At 43.9% G+C, this 15,243-nt stretch overlaps 1 long non-coding RNA gene across 1 annotated transcript in view; it reads left to right on the top strand.

Moving 5' to 3' along the window:
* LOC140065734 (uncharacterized) overlaps positions 1-15,243 on the top strand; it is a 53,130-nt gene that overhangs the window by 19,272 nt on the left and 18,615 nt on the right. The gene's annotated exons all lie outside the window — the stretch shown is intronic.

The raw sequence follows: 15,243 nt of genomic DNA, 5'->3' as shown, positions 1-15,243 counted from the left end.
ACAGTATACTTCTTATAGTTAATTCATGTTGTCAAGAACAGGGAACCAGTTGATCTCTAGACATTGCAGAATAAAAGTAGTTACATCTTGTTACTATTGGCAGATAGCCCAGGTATGCATTTATTGTCTACAATACATTATTTGTTCTTGTATTATGCTGATTATTGCAAGTTTAAGGCTACTTCCTCACTCATATGTAAGGAAGCTAAATCTGAAGCAGACAAAATGGCTGTAGTGCGAATAAGATAGAATGGAAGATGACAAGAGAAAGATTGATGGATATGGGAAATGAAGATTCACCTTAACATGAGTGTAGGAAATTAAAGGAAATCTACCACTTCTGATAGGGCTTATAAGCAGGACATGCCGTGCACCAGCTCAGGGTGAGCTGGTGCCGGCGCTTATCTTCGTTATGTTTTTAAACAGTTTTAAAGCATTTAATCACTTTATTAATGTTGGTATCGGAACTAGCTTCCCCGCACCAAGGTCCGTGCTCGGAACACCATGTGCGCGACCGTGTGTGCCCCTGAATAGAAAGTGGTAGCGTGCATGGTGTGCCGAGTGCGGACTTCGGTGCGGGGAAGCTTGTTCCGATATAAACATTAATAAAGTGATTAAATGCTTTAAAAACATAACGAAGATAAGCGCCGGCACCAGCTCACCCTGAGCTGGTGCACGGCATGTCCTGCTTATAAGCCCTATCCGAAGTGGTAGGTTTCCTTTCATGAAGAAGGCGAAAATATAAGAAATTATAAGAAATTGAGGGTTGGGAGCATGTTGACTAACTCCTCCCATCCAGTACATTACAAACTACAGTCACTGAGAAGTAGTTTAAGTGACAGATTTATTAAAATTAAATGTTAAACTGAAAGGCATAGAAAATCATTTGTGCAGAGCACTTTTCACATTGTTAATTTTGACTGCAGTCAAAAAAGGTGTCTGACATCCATTGGTGCAATGTGAATGATGCATAATACATGTGTTAAGCAGGAATTCAGAAGGCGGTATGCAAGTGTCTTCCATTATATGTAGAGATGAGCGAGCACTAAAATGCTCGGGTACTCGTTATTCGAGACGAACTTTTCCCGATGCTCGAGTGCTCGTCTCGAATAACGAGCCCCATTGAAGTCAATGGGAGACTCGAGCATTTTTCAAGGGGACCAAGGCTCTGCACAGGGAAGCTTGGCCAAACACCTGGGAACCTCAGAAAAGGATGGAAACACCACGGAAATGGACAGGAAACAGCAGGGGCAGCATGCATGGATGCCTCTGAGGCTGCTTAATCGCACCATTATGCCAAAATTATGGGCAACAGCATGGCCATGACAGAGTGACAGAATGAAGCTAGATAGCATCTAAAACATCCAATAATTGACCCTGACACTATAGGGGACTTCATGCAGAGGCAGCGGCAGCAGCGGCAGGCTAGAGAGTGGCATGGCGACATACCCTAAATGGACTCAGGCTTCAAACCAATGGGTGGCAGAGAGGAACCAAAGGAGGTGAGCAAGAAGCGCTCAAATAATATCGGTACATGATAAAAGTTTGCCAGTATATTTTGTGGATTACACAGCAGGGTGGCGACAAAGTTAACATGGAAGCCATGAAAACAACCCAAAATTCTGCCTGACACAGCTCGTTTGATAAGGGGACCATGTATGCCTACAGTTCATGCCAGTCGCTGCTCTGGCTGCCAGTCTCCTTTCGAATACAGTTTAAAATAATAACCCTCATCCATAAAGCTCTGTATAATGCTGCACCCCCCCTACCTCTCCTCTCTTATCTCAGTCTATCGCCCAACCCGTGCTCTTAGATCCGCCAGTGATCTTAGATCAACCTCTACCCTAGTGCGGACCTCCCACTCGCGTCTCCAAGACTTCTCTAGAGCTGCACCAATTCTATGGAATGCTCTGCCTCGGACTATCAGACTAATACCTAACCTCCAAAGTTTCAAACGTGCTCTTAAAACCCATTTCTTTAGGCAAGCCTATAACACTCATTAACTGCATGAAGTTTTAACTCTTCTACTAACCCATCCTGTGTCGTCCTCCCATCTGTTATCCAGCAACCAACAGGCACCAGACTTCTATGCAGTCCCATTCACCCTGGACCTGGTGACGGCTGAGTGGTTCAAGCAAGAGCAATTCCATTTATTATATTTTGTTCTATTCCCTAAGAAGAATGGCTTGACCATTAAAAATTCTTTTACCTCGTGTTACCCCATCATCTTCATAAACCGTAAGCTCTGGCGAGCAGGGACCTCACTCCTGTTGTTCCATACAAATGTTGTGCTCTGTTACATTACATTTGTATTTGTTTCCTATGATTTGTAAAGCGCTACGGAATATGATGGCGCTATATAAATAAAGATTATTATTATTATTATTATGGAGGCAATGAACTAGTAGAAGATTAAAGGTGCTGCACTTAAAACTATGTTAGTTGTATCTTGGGATGGAGCTGGCGCTCTGCTTCCAGGCGAGCTTTCGCCAATCCAAGCCCCTGTCTCTAGGCTACTCCCCAAACAGCACTTCTAAGAACCTTTTGTATAAGATCAAGTGTAGTAGCGTTCTTATAAGTTTGGGATATGGCGAGAGAGGGGAATGTAAACAGATGCGCAAGAAGCGCTGAAATAATATCGGTAAATGATAAAAGTTTGCCAGTATCTTTTGTGGATTACACAGCAGGGTGGCGAAAAGTTAACAAGTTTGTTGTGGAAGCCATGAAAACAACCCAAAATTCTGCTTGATAAAGCTCGTTTGATAAGGGGACCATGTATGGAGGCAGTGAACTAGTAGTAGATTAAAGGTGCTGCAGTTAAAACTATGTTAGTTGGATCTTGGCATGGAGCTGGCGCTCCGCTGCCAGGCGAGCTTTCGCCAATCCAAGCCCGTGTCTCTAGGCTACTCCCCAAACAGCACTTCTAAGAACCTTTTGTATAAGATCAAGTGTAGTAGCGTTCTTATAAGTTTAGGATATGGCGGGTGAGGGGAATGTAAACAGAAGCGCAAGAAGCGCTGAAATAATATTGGTAAATGATAAAAGTTTGCCAGTATATTTTGTGGATAACACAGCAGGGTGGCGACAAAGTTAACAACTTTGATGTGGAATCCATGAAAACAACCCAAATTTCTGCCTGACACACCTCGTTTGATAAAGGGACGATGTATGGAGGCAGCTATATGGACGACTTTTGGAGGTAGCAATGGAGACAACGTGTGGAGGCTGCTATGGAGACAATTTAATTTGGATAGTGCCTGTATGTGGCAGTCCAAAAAAGTTTTCAAACCAGAGGAGCAGGTAGGTGGCCCTCCAGAAAAATGGAATAGATTGAGTGCCTGTATGTGGCAGTCCAAAAAAGTTTTCAAACCAGAGGAGCAGGTAGGTGGCCCTCCAGAAAAATGGAATAGATTGAGTGCCTGTATGTGGCAGTCCAAAAAAGTTTTCAAACCAGAGGAGCAGCTAGGTGGCCCTCCAGAAAAATGGAATAGATTGAGTGCCTGTATGTGGCAGTCCAAAAAAGTTTTCAAACCAGAGGAGCAAGTAGGTGGCCCTCCAGAAAAATGGAATAGATTGAGTGCCTGTATGTGGCAGTCCAAAAAAGTTTTCAAACCAGAGGAGCAGGTAGGTGGCCCTCCAGAAAAATGGAATAGATTGAGTGCCTGTATGTGGCAGTCCAAAAAAGTTTTCAAACCAGAGGAGCAGGTAGGTGCCCCTCCAGAAAAATGGAATAGATTGAGTGCCTGTATGTGGCAGTCCAAAAAAGTTTTCAAACCAGAGGAGCAGGTAGGTGGCCCTCCAGAAAAATGGAATAGATTGAGTGCCTGTATGTGGCAGTCCAAAAAAGTTTTCAAACCAGAGGAGCAGGTAGGTGGCCCTCCAGAAAAATGGAATAGATTGAGTGCCTGTATGTGGCAGTCCAAAAAAGTTTTCAAACCAGAGGAGCAGGTAGGTGGCCCTCCAGAAAAATGGAATAGATTGAGTGCCTGTATGTGGCAGTCCAAAAAAGTTTTCAAACCAGAGGAGCAGGTAGGTGGCCCTCCAGAAAAATGAAATAGATTGAGTGCCTGTATGTGGCACTCCCAAAAATTGTTTAAAACAGAGGACCGGGTCGGTGGCCCTCCAGAAAAATTAAATGCATAAAGTACTATAGGTAGAGCCAGTGGGCCCTGTCAAAAAATAGCCAGTTTCCTCTGCTTTACTGTACAAAGAGGAGGAGAAGGAGGAAAATGAGGAGGAGGAGGAGTGGATTAATTATTCAGGTTGAGCTTCCTTCACCTGGTGGAGATTGGAAATTATGAGAAATCCAGGCTTTATTCATCTTAATAAGCGTCAGCCTGTCAGCGCTGTCAGTCGACAGGCGTGTACGCTTATCGGTGATGATGCCACCAGCTGCACTGAAAACCCGCTCGGACAAGACGCTAGCGGCAGGGCAGGCAAGAACCTCCAAGGCGTACAGCGCCAGTTCGTGCCACATGTCCAGCTTTGAAACCTAGTAGTTGTAGGGAGCTGTGTGATCATTTAGGACGATGGTATGGTCAGCTACGTACTCCCTCACCATCTTTCTGTAAAGATCAGCCCTACTCTGCCGAGACTGGGGACAGGTGACAGTGTCTTGCTGGGGTGACATAAAGCTGGCAAAAGCCTTGTAAAGTGTACCCTTGCCAGTGCTGGACAAGCTGCCTGCTCGCCTACTCTCCCTCGCTACTTGTCCCGCAGAACTACGCACTCTGCCGCTAGCGCTGTCAGAAGGGAAATACTGTTTCAGCTTGTGCACCAGGGCCTGCTGGTATTCATGCATTCTCACACTCCTTTCCTCTCCAGGGATGAGAGTGGAAAGATTTTGCTTGTACCGTGGGTCCAGGAGAGTGAACACCCAGTAATCGGTGCTGGAATAAATTCTTTGAACGCGAGGGTCACGGGATAGGCAGCCTAGCATGAAATCTGCCATATGCGCCAGAGTACCAACGCGTAAGAATTCACTCCCCTCACTGGCCTGACTGTCCATTTCCTCCTCCTCCACCTCCACCTCCTCCGATATGCGCTGAGAAACAGACCTAAGGGTGCTTTGGCTATCAACAAGGGAATCTTCTTCCCCCGTCTCTTGTGACGAGCGCAAAGCTTCCGACTTCATGCTGATCAGAGATTTTTTCAACAGGCCAAGCAGCGGGATGGTGAGGCTGATGATGGCGGCATCGCCACTGACCATCTGTGTTGACTCCTCAAAGTTACTCAGCACCTGACAGATATCAGACATCCACGTCCACTCCTCATTGTAGACTTGAGGAAGCTGACTGACCTGACTACCAGTTCTGGTGGAAGTTGACATCTGGCAGTCTACAATCGCTCGGCGCTGCTGGTAAACTCTGGATAACATGGTCAGTGTTGAATTCCACCTCGTGGGCACGTCGCACAACAGTCGGTGAGCGGGCAGTTGGAGGCGGCGCTGCGCTGCCCTGAGAGTGGCAGCATCTGTGCTGGACTTCCTGAAATGCGCACAGATGCGGCGCACCTTCGTGAGCAAATCAGACAGATTGGGGTATGTCTTGAGGAAACGCTGAACTATCAGATTTAACACATGGGCCAGGCATGGCACATGTGTCAGTCTGCCGAGTTGCAGAGCCGCCACCAGGTTACGGCCGTTGTCACACACAACCATGCCTGGCTTCAGGTTCAGCGGTGCCAGCCACAGATCAGTCTGCGCCGTGATGCCCTGTAATAGTTCTTGGGCGGTGTGCCTTTTATCGCCTAGGCTCAGCAGTTTGAGCACCGCCTTCTGTCGCTTAGCGACGGCACTGCTGCTGTGCCTAGAGCTACCGACTGATGGCGCCATGCCCACGGATGGTAGTTCGGAGGAGGAGGTGGAGGAGGGGTGGGAGGAGGAGGAGGCATAGTAGGCCTGAAACACCTGGACCGAGGTAGGCCCCGCAATCCTTGGCGTCGGCAGTATATGACCAGCCGCAGGGTCAGACTCGGTCCCAGCCTCCACCAAGTTAACCCAATGTGCCGTCAGCGATATATAGTGGCCCTGCCCGGCAGCACTCGTCCACGTGTCCGTGGTCAGGTGGACCTTGTCAGAAACGGCGTTGGTCAGGGCACGGATGATGTTGTCTGACACGTGCTGGTGCAGGGCTGGGACGGCACATCGGGAAAAGTAGTGGCGGCTGGGGACCGAATACCGAGGGGCGGTCGCCGCCATGAGGTTGCGAAAGGCCTCGGTCTCTACTAGCCTATAGGGCAGCATCTCCAGGCTGAGCAATCTGGAGATGTGGACATTAAGGGCTTGGGCGTGCGGGTGGGTTGCACTATATTTGCGTTTCCGCTCCAGCGTCTGGGGTATGGAGAGCTGAATGCTGGTGGATGCTGTGGAGGATCGTGGAGGCGACGATGGGGTTTTTGTGGCAGGGTCCTGGGCAGGGGGCTGACTATCAGCTGACACAGGGGAAGGAGCAGTGGTGTGCACGGCCGGAGGTGAACGGGCTTGTTGCCACTGAGTGGGGTGTTTAGCATTCATATGCCTGCGCATACTGGTGGTAGTTAAGCTATTAGTGGTGGAACCCCTGCTGATCCTGGTTTGGCAAATGTTACACACCACAGTCCGTCGGTCATCCGGTGTTTCCTTAAAGAACCTCCAGACTTCTGAAAATCTAGCCCTCGCCGCAGAAGCCCTCGCCACGGGAGCTTCACTAGTTGACACATTTGGCGCAGATCAACCAGAAATCAAATATATATAACGCTACTGTAGGCGTAAGTAAGCCGTTTGGATTCTCCTATGGCTATTTTCTAGCCAAGTATGAAAGCACACTGCTATGTCAGATGAGATGACGCTGAGTTATTAAAAAAATAAATGTAAAATAAAAAAGGAAATGGCAGACTGTGCCTAATTGAAATCCAACCCCTAATAAATTTTCCCACTTCGGTCTTTGCGATGGATATGTGCGTCACTAAGCGCAAAACACAGCGGTCGCAAGTCTCACTACAAATTGCTCACAATTTGCTAGTAGATGCACTGCAGCAAGGACAGCCACCAGCAGATCAACCAGAAATCAAATATATATAACGCTACTGTAGGCGTAAATAAGCTGTTTGGATTCTCCTATGGCTATTTTCTAGCCAAGTATGAAAGCACACTGCTATGCCAGATGAGATGACGCTGAGTTATTAAAAAAATAAACGTAAAATAAAAAAGGAAATGGCAGACTGTGCCTAATTGAAATCCAACCCCTAATAAATTTTCCCACTTCGGTCTTTGCGATGGATATGTGCGTCACTAAGCGCAAAACACAGCGGTCGCAAGTCTCACTACAAATTGCTCACAATTTGCTAGTAGATGCACTGCAGCAAGGACAGCCACCAGCAGATCAACCAGAAATCAAATATATATAACGCTACTGTAGGCGTAAGTAAGCCGTTTGGATTCTCCTATGGCTATTTTCTAGCCAAGTATGAAAGCACACTGCTATGCCAGATGAGATGACGCTGAGTTATTAAAAAAATAAACGTAAAATAAAAAAGGAAATGGCAGACTGTGCCTAATTGAAATCCAACCCCTAATAAATTTTCCCACTTCGGTCTTTGCGATGGATATGTGCGTCACTAAGCGCAAAACACAGCGGTCACAACTCTCACTACAAATTGCTCACAATTTGCTAGTAGATGCACTGCAGCAAGGACAGCCACCAGCAGATCAACCAGAAATCAAATATATATAACGCTACTGTAGGCGTAAGTAAGCCGTTTGGATTCTCCTATGGCTATTTTCTAGCCAAGTATGAAAGCACACTGCTATGCCAGATGAGATGACGCTGAGTTATGAAAAAATAAACGTAAAATAAAAAGTAAATGGCAGACTGTGCCTAATTGAAATCAAACCCCTAATAAATTTTCCCACTTTGGTGTTTGAGGTGGATATGTGTGTCACTAAGAGCTAAACACAACGGTAGCAAGTCCCCCTGCAAATTCCTCACAATATGGTACTAGCTGCACTACTAGTGCCAGCAAGCCCAGCCACAAGCAAACAAAAAAAAAAAAGTATAACGTTATTGTAGCCATAAGAAGGGCTGTTGGGTTCTTGTTGAATCACTCCTGTCTAACACTATTCTAATAGAACACCCTAACGCTTTCCCTGACCAGCAGCAGCTCTCTCCCTAGCGGCATCCAGACACAGAATGATCCGAGCAGCGCGGGCAGCGGCTAGTCTATCCCAGGGTCACCTGATCTGGCCAGCCAACCACTGCTATCGACGTGTAAGGGTACCACGTCATGCTGGGTGGAGTGCAGAGTCTCCTGGCTTGTGATTGGCTCTGTTTCTGGCCGCCAAAAAGCAAAACGGCGGGAGCTGCCATTTTCTCGAGCGGGCGAAGTATTCGTCCGAGCAACGAGCAGTTTCGAGTACGCTAATGCTCGAACGAGCATCAAGCTCGGACGAGTATGTTCACTCATCTCTAATTATATGTCTTTTAGATTTTTTATGTATTTTTAAAATTTTTACATATAGAGTATTATTTGGATGTGACACTTTCTATTACTCAATGGTCACAATAAATTGTTATAATAAACATTATTATTATTTTTATTATTATCATTATTATTATTACCCCCTGAATGGTGAGTGGTCCCTTCTATATGTATCGTAGTAGAGAAAGCAGTAAGTATTATAAAGAATAAACTTGTGAATAATGAATTCTATGTACGGAGCCTTCAATCAATCAAAATGTAAATGTGTTTTTTTTAGGAGGATTCCAGTCATATGTTGTTATTAACTTTCTCCTATTCTAATTTATAATATAGCACCATATCTTCACTATAAAGAGAAAAATAATAACTAATTTAGGCTACATTCACAAGATGTGTGCCTGCTGTACCGTAGCATGATGGGCACATCGGTGCCGGGGATAGGAGGATGGGGTGAGCAGTGCCCCTCTCCATAGTGATATATGGCGCATGGCGCCGTATTCTGCGGAAAGATACGACATGTCCTATTTTTCTCCAGGCTACGTGTGCTACACTGTAACACTCCTGAACGGCGCCGTTAAAAAAAAAAAAAGCAAACTCAGAACAGGGTGTATGGACTATGAAAAATGTGTGGAAAAACCTATATGTAACAAGATACACATATGCATAGAAAGTCGGATAAAAAATTAAAATGCAAAAAACTGTCATGAAAGTTCTTATGGCTTTCATAACACCTCCCTTTTATTTTTGTGGGGATACCAAATTTAAATAGGTTTTATTAGGTATTAAAAATTAAAACCTTTTAAAGGAACAACAAAATATTTTGCCATCTTCTGACGCTAATAACTGAGCTAAGGTGTCATTTTATGCAGGACGTGATAATGTTTACTGTTATACCATTTGTGTGACAACATTTAAGTGCTTTTTTCTGTTATGAGTTCACTGGCAGGCTTAAGACTTCCATGGGCCCTGGGCTGTATGCATGTTATAGCACTAGAAGGTACTAGAATAAAGCTACTTGGAGAATGAAGGATTTTTCCCTTCTGTCTGCTTTCATTCTACAGTTCCAGGGCTTTTGGCAGACCTTCATGCGTTTTTAGAGCATATATATTGAGAAAAGAAAAATTGGTGGGGGGTTTGGGTGACCATGGGCCCCCGTAGAAGGCTTGGGCCCTGGGCTATAGCCCAAAGTGCCTATATTATAATCCATTACTACCACTGGGAAAAACATTTTTATATATTGATAGAATGGGACTTTTGGAACTCTGCATCATTTAACATGTTAATGATTTTTATTGTTTATTTTTATATAATTTCTAGGGAAAGGGTTTTGATTTTTCTTATTTCATTTCTTTTCTTTTTTTACTATTTTGTAGACCCAGACTACATTATCCCTAGGGGATCTGATCATTCCTACCTTATAATGTAATACAGTTGCATTGCGCTATGTGGTGGATTTACTGTTGATCACTTACAATATGCCACCGCCACATTGTAACAGATCTCCAGAAATGTTTTAACAAATAATTAGGACTAATTGGAAATAATATTTAGTCCACACATAAAAAATTGTATATAACGCAAACAAAAGAAAAAGATAGATGTGTATACAGGACAACAAAGTTTTTTATTCAGTACTATTACATTTAGAAACACTTTAAAGGCCAGCGAGGCTGGACACAATAGTTCAAAATCCACTCTCAGAATGTAATCAATATGTACACATAGGATAATACAGCCATATAGCTTCAAAAAGTTAATATATATAGTAGTCACACCAAAAAACAAATTGTATAGTTTGAAGCAGGGGTATAACACAATTGATGTTTAGTACATAGCACAATATAATATGGTACCAGCTTGTATTAGGTTACATTACCGAGTTAATGTGAATAGCAGCCAGCCTGAGATGGAGTGGAGAAACCCCACACGTACCGCCTGGTATGCAGGCTTCCCCAGGGGAATCTCTATGAGAACTGTCAATCTGTGGAATCAGGGGCTGGTCACAGCAGGGACAGCAGAGAGCTTCAAGAAGGGTCTAAATGCATTTTCACACCTAAATAACATTGATTATGGTATATAGATTTTTTTTCCCCATAAATCCCTTCCTCATCTAATCCTATCCTTGGTTGAACTTGATAGACATGTGTCTTTTTTCAACCGTATAAACTATGATACTATAAATGTTATTAAGCACAAGATGGAGATGCTAAAGCCGGGCATCCTCACAGTAGATGGATCAATGTTTCCTTTGAGCAACAGTTTCACCAGCAGTGGCAAGAGGATTTGCAACAAACTTGCAACAGATCAAGAATCACCCATAGCTTGTCCAGAGATAGTCTTATCTTTTTCAGAAAAGGATACTATCAACTATATTTTAGACTAGCTGTAGCTCCCGCCATTGCCTGGTATAGTAAATAACTCCTCTTGGCTGTAACAAAATAGAATGGGTTAACAAAAATGTTTTTATATGTTTGTATTGACTGTCTCAGACTGTCTCTTTCAGTGAATGTCTGTGTTGCTGGAAGTCTCTTTCCGTGCCTATCTGTGTGGCTGGCAGTCTCTTTCAGTGACTGTCTGTGTGGTTGGCTCAGCTGTTTATAAAATCACAGCTGATCTCTGATTGGTTTCCATGAGCAACTGGAACAGTTTTAACTTTTAACACACCATAGTGTGTACCCTGTGTGAGAGACAACAGTTTGGAATTTGCAAGCCTTACATGATCAGGCTCAGCAAAAATGATATCCAAGCATTTAAAAAGTTGCTCCAAGGACAACTATTCCTCTGCAGCTGTGGGTTTTCTCAAAGCCCAGGACTTGGATCCCCCTGGAGTAAGGAGACCACTACCCCCTACCATCTGTGTTTGGGAGGCTAGAGGACTTACTCAGAAATACAGCAAACAGAACTCCTGAAACATTTCAAACTTCTCCTGGTTCCCTGAGAAACGATGTAGGAGCAACAACTTCACCTTTTGAACACTAGTTGGTAGAAGTTTCTGGGCTAGAAGAGGTGTTGCAGCAGCAGTCCCAGCCTGGAGCTACCACAAAGCATGTACTTGGCTTGCTAAGTCAGCAACTATACTTTCTAGGACTTCCTAGATCAAGAATGGAATTCATACTAATCTGGATCATCAGAAAGACCTGAAAAAAATGAGTACTTTTTTGGGTGTTATAGCTAGAGATGAGTATACTCGAAACGGCTCGTTGCTCGGACGAGTATATCGCCGGCTCAAGATCGAGCATTTACTTAACGAAACACAGTGAAGAACAGTGAAGAATACAATGAAAACAGTGAACACAGTGAACACAGGATCATTTAAGTGAAGAACACATTGAAAGAACACAGTGAAGAACACATTGCAGATGTTCCGTACATCTGCTAACTTATCCGAAGACACGCATGCCGAACGGTGTTCTTCCCAATAGTATGTGAAGAACAATATGTGTGAAGAACACATTGCAGATGTATGGAAACTTCTGCAATGTATTCTTCACACATATTGTTCTTCAAATACTTTTGTGGAATATTCAATACTGGGAATATGTATTTTATTCTAGTGTTTGTTCCATATGTAGGTTTTGTTTGTTGTACTATGGAAATTATACAACAATAGATCAGAGTCAGCTCACCTGGTTTTCCTCCAACTTCAGTCCACACATCAACAAGAAAAGGAACACCTGGGTCTCAGGTAGAACGAATAAGATCCAAATAACAAAGATCGATCCAGCTCTCAACCATTGTGGTAAAAACTTTCGTTTTATTCTTCCTTTATAAAAGCAAGTAGCGTCATAGATAGGATAAAGTCGAAAAAATGCAGACTAGCTATAGCCTATGCAATATAGTTTTCTTACTCATGGCTTGAGATGGAGCAATCTTTGTTGTTTGATTCCTATTGAAATTACTGAATACATACTCCTATATGGATATAAGTTCTGTTACATTTATTTGGTCACTGATTCTATACTGAATTGTATATTTATAGACAGCAGAGCACAGTGACACACATTTATCAAAAGTAGTGCAGTCTGTATAATGTGCAGTTTGCCTCACTAGTGTGCAGGGTGCTCCAGATTATTGAATCCTGGTGTAGGGTCTTCATTAATATGGTGCCCTCTGCACTGCTTGGGAAGTTTGGTCCAACTTTTTTTGGTGCACCTTTAACAGAGAGTGCAACACAATTCTGTCAAGTACAGTCATGGCCATAAGTTTTGAGAATGACACAAATATTATATTTTCACATGATCTGTTGCCCTGTGGTTTTTATGTGTGTTTGTCAAATGTTTTTATCACATACAGAAATACAAGTGCAATCATATTATGAGTAACAAAAGCTTTTATTGACAATTAGAAGCAGTTAATGCAGCAAGTCAATATTTGCAGTGTTGACCCTTCTTCTTCAGGACTTCTGCAATTCCTCCTGGCAGCTCTTAATCAACTTCTGGACCAAATCCTGACTCATAGCCGTCCATTCTTGAACAATCAATGCTTGCATTTTGTCACAATTTGTTGGTTTTTGTTCGTCCACCCGTCTCTTGATGATTGACCAGTAGGTCAATGGGATTAAGATCTGGGGAGTTTCCAGGCTATGAACCAAACATCTCTATGTTTTGTTCCCTGAACCATTTAGTTATCACCTTTGCTTTATGGCAAGGTGCTCCATCATGCTGAAAATGGCATTGTTGATCACCAAACTGCTCTTGGACGGTTGGGAGAAGTTGCTCTTGGAGGACATTCTGGTACCATTCTTTATTCATCGATGTGTTTTTAGGCAACACTGTGAGAGAGCCGATTCCCTTGGCTGAGAAGCAACCCTACACATGAATGGTTGCAGGATTTTTTACAGTTGGCATGGGACAAGAAGGGTGGTATCGCTCACCTTGTCTTCTCTGAAAAAGCTGTTTTCCAGTTGTGGAAAGGGGATTCATCAGAAAAAATGACTTTACCAGAGTCCTCAGCAGTCCACTCCCTGTACCTTTTGCAGAATATCAGTCTGTCCCTGATGTTTTTTCTGGAGAGAAGTGGTTTCTTTGCTGCCCTCCTTGACACCGGGCCTTGCTCCAAGAGTCTCTGCCTCACAATGCGTGCAGATGCACTCACACCTGCCTGCTGCCATTCCTGAGCAATCTCTGCACTGCTGGTAGCCCGATACCGAAGCTGAAACACTTTTAAGAGACGGTCCTGGCACTTGCGGGTCCTTCTTGGGCGCCCTGGAGCCGTTTTGGCAACAATGGAACCTCTCTCCTTGAACCTCTCCCCCAAACGAAGGCTGTCCATCAGCCGAAACTCGCGTCGGAGTTGCTGCTATCTCTGGCAACGGTCAAACCAACATGGGTAAACTTCATGCTATATATTGTGCTTCCCAATAACACTGTCTTATACTTGTATGTGGCCATTGATGCCTATACTTGTTTACATTGTGTAATATGTTTTGACCTATGATGCAACTCTTGCTTGTGTCCCCTCTGGAGTGGGATCATTTTTAATCAGTGTGTTATTTTGCTTAGTCTTTATTTTTACTACCATAATGTCCTATGCAGTTATTGTTGGGTCTTTCATATCTCTTTTTCAAGGGCTGAACAATAGGTCTTATTAATGCTTTCCAACAGGCTTCATGGTATTAAATCAATATAGGGAAGATACATCATTACATTATGATAAATGCTGTATGCCTACCATAAAACTATTATTTTCCCTATTTGTGTGTGTTCTATTTTGGTTAATATGGCAAAAGGTAGCAAAACATAAGAGCTAGTATACATACACATGCTAAACAGGCAGTGAAGTAAGAAGTGTGCAATAGCTACCAAACAACATGGGCCCTGAGTCACAGAAGCTCAGCACAACCAGTGATGAACAAATAAATGCCAGAAGGTGGCGAAAATGGCGCTAGGTGACAAGAAGGAGGACAAACTATTACCTGGCGTGCAACCCCAACGCTCGTTTCAACCGCAGCAGGTCTTTGTCAAGAGATCCCTTAACACGTGGTCTAGAATAGACTATATATTTATCTCTGACAGTCTACTGAGGAGGATTCAAGTGACTCAGATAGAGGACATGGTGATCTCTGATCACTCCCCCGTCCTGATAGATGTACCAGAAGTCGGTGCCAAAGGAACGGATTATCTGTGGTGGTTCTCAACATTCCTCGTGCAATGAGAGTTTCGTAGTTCTAATGAAGGGATGGTGGCTGGAGTTTATAGAGGGTAATAGGGTCCATGCAACAGACTCCTTACTGTATTGGGTGTCAGGCAAAATGTACTTGAGGGGCCGCATAATGGATCATGTCAAGGCATTGAAAAAAAAGACAGCGTAACAGTTTAAAAAGACAAGTGAGGCGATGTGTAAAGCATACACAACTTTTCGGGGAGACCCAGCACTAGCTAATAAGGAGGCGTGGTTACAAGCGCAGAGGGAGTACATGATATAGGCAGAAAGAAAAGATAGCTTTGTAAGATCCCAGCTGCAGCTTGACCTGCATAAGTTCGGGGAGAAGTCGGGGAAACTGCTCACGAACCTGGCGAAGGGTAGGAGAACGAGGTCTCATATCCTGATGCTTAAAGAGAGTAGAGAGAACAATGCCGGCAAAGATCACCTCCATTTTGGGTCATTTCTATGCGGCTCTGTATACCGATATGTCAGGGAGAGAAACACAGGGGATGCATTTCCTGGAAAAAGTAGAGTTACCCAAAGTGACTCCAGATCAATTGCTAACTTTAAATGGCCCCATCTCTGCGGAGGAGATCCAGCGTACAATTAAAAGTATACAGAATGGAAAGACACCGGGACCGG

Source organism: Engystomops pustulosus, chromosome 6 (genome assembly GCF_040894005.1).
Source record: "Engystomops pustulosus chromosome 6, aEngPut4.maternal, whole genome shotgun sequence".
In the NCBI taxonomy this organism is placed as follows: Eukaryota; Metazoa; Chordata; class Amphibia; order Anura; family Leptodactylidae; genus Engystomops; species Engystomops pustulosus.
The sequence above is the reverse complement of the archived record's forward strand: the minus strand, read 5'-3'. Positions and strand labels throughout refer to the sequence as shown.